Here is a 2,214-nt window from a genome sequence, read left to right on the forward strand (position 1 = left end):
CAGCTGTGCCAGGGGAGGCTCAGGTTGGCCAGGAGGAGGAATTTGTTGCTGGAAAGGGTGGTGAGGCCTTGGCAGGGGCTGCCCAGGGAGGTTTGGAGTGCCCAGCCCTGCAGGTGTCCAAGGCAGGCCTGGCCGTGGCACTCAGTGCTCTGGGCTGGGGGACAAGGTGGGGATGGGGCACAGGGGGGACTCCACGACCTTGGAGATTTTTTTCCACCCTCAGTGATTCTGGGATTCTATGAACCAGAGCCAGCCTTTGCAGGGAAGCGAAGATGGCATCAATCTGGGATGAAAAACAATGAAAAAAAAAAGAGACAGTGTCCACATGAACCTTCACGACCTTCAGAGCCCATCTAAGCACGGAGGGGTTGCAAAATGACGTGACAATTTGTGAAGAGAAACTCTGAAACTTCTGAATTTCCTTGCTCTGCCGGGTCACACCAGCTTTTTTTTCCACGAGCACAAGGTCTGGAAGGACAACTTTTCCACAGAAGCTCTAGTTTTGCCTGGTGCCTGTGCTGTAGAGGACCAGCCAGAGCCGGGATAAATCCTTGGTTGTGCTTTCCACAGCTGTGACAGCCTCGGGAGACACGGCTCCAAAGTAAGCTCCAAATAAACAGCGCAGACTGATGTCACTAATCTGGGTATTTACCCAGGATTAAATAACAGATGCATGTTTTACTGCTGTCTCTTTGATTGTTTCTCATTTTACTGGTTTCCCCACCCGGATCAGTCTTATCCTTTTGTCGCTGCTCTTTCCAAGCCCACTGTGGTGCTCCTCCTCCCCCCCCCCGGGCTGCAGGAGGTCCTACCAACGGGTTTTAATCTGGAAATTTTGGTATTTTCCCTTGCCAATTTGTGTTTTAACTCCAGCACCTTCCAATTCTGCACCCATTCCCTCTGGGAGGGCAAAGTGTTGTGATGGGATGTCCTTTCCAGATATCCCTGCCAGCTGCAGGGCAGTGGACCTCAGCTCAGCCAAGCCTTTAAGTTTACACTCATTTTACCTTTTTAATTAATTTTATATGGCAATTCTCCCACAGCCTGATTAATTAACGTTCAAGTGCCAGCTGGATCGGAGCTTTAGGGGTGTGCTCAGGTGGTGGCTTCGCTTGAGCAGGTGAGTGAGGTTCCACGCACTGACACTGCGAGAGCTCAGCTCTTTCAGCTTCCCAGGCCCTCTCCTTGCTCAATCCTGCTCAGATGTTTTTAGGGGACAAAATAAAAAAAAAAGGAACTGGTAAGAAGAGCTCCCTCCTTGTATGTGGTGGGCGAGGGAGGGCAGATCTGAGGGGGAACGAGGCCCGCCTGGCTCCCGGCAAAATTCTTCTCTTTATTTCCCCCCCTCTTTATTTTATTTTATTTTTTTTGTTGTTGAAAGGAGAGATCAGGGAATCCATAAAAGCTTGAAAGGCGCATTGTAACCAACCCTGATCCTACACCTACTCCCACCCCCTCTCCGTGAAACGAGAGGGGCTGACACGGATCAGGGCAGCGCAGCTGCTGCTCTGCCAGATGTGCAGGAGGAGGAGGAGGAGGAGGAGACTTCACCCCTTCCTCACATCCAGGGTTGTGGCTCCACAGGGTCGTCACTGGCCTTGCACCACCTCGCTGTTTCCTCCTGCATGCCCAGGATCCTCCCCACGGGTGCCAGAGCAGCTTTTTTGGGTTGCCTGTCTTGGCTGTGGGTGCTGCCCTTCGTTTCAGGGCTTGTTCCTGCCTGGGCCCAGTTGCTTCCGGCTTTAAAATTTTCATTATAAATTTTATTTCTTTGCAATGCTCTGAAGTGGACACCGAATTGTTTTCCTATCGTGGAATTATGGGACTTTTGGAGGTGTGTTATTTGGTTGTTTTTTTTTTTCTTAGAGAAGGGAACGGAAAGTTTGATGTTCCCCCTGAATTTATGTAAAAGTCAATAGACCTGGAAAAACTAGAAAGGCCACAAAAGAAAACAGAATCCAGTCCACATAATTCCACTTAATTTTGCTCCCCAAATTTTAGACTCTTGTCACCTCAGTCCTACAGCAGGTACCAGGCTGAGGCAGGTACCTTCAGAGAGAGTTTGAGGTCACTGCTGGGATGAATTGCCCTCAAGGGTTGCTATCTGCTTTTTGGGGTCAATAGGGGCATGCTGAGAGGATCCCAGGCTGATCCCAGGCCTCAGGAATGAGGATTGCCACACAAAACCCCAAAAAACAATTGGCATGGCATGAA

Source organism: Empidonax traillii, unplaced genomic scaffold (assembly GCF_003031625.1).
Source record: "Empidonax traillii isolate 1590-97213 ecotype Southwest subspecies unplaced genomic scaffold, ASM303162v1 scaffold2366:size71425, whole genome shotgun sequence".
NCBI classification, from domain to species: domain Eukaryota; kingdom Metazoa; phylum Chordata; class Aves; order Passeriformes; family Tyrannidae; genus Empidonax; species Empidonax traillii.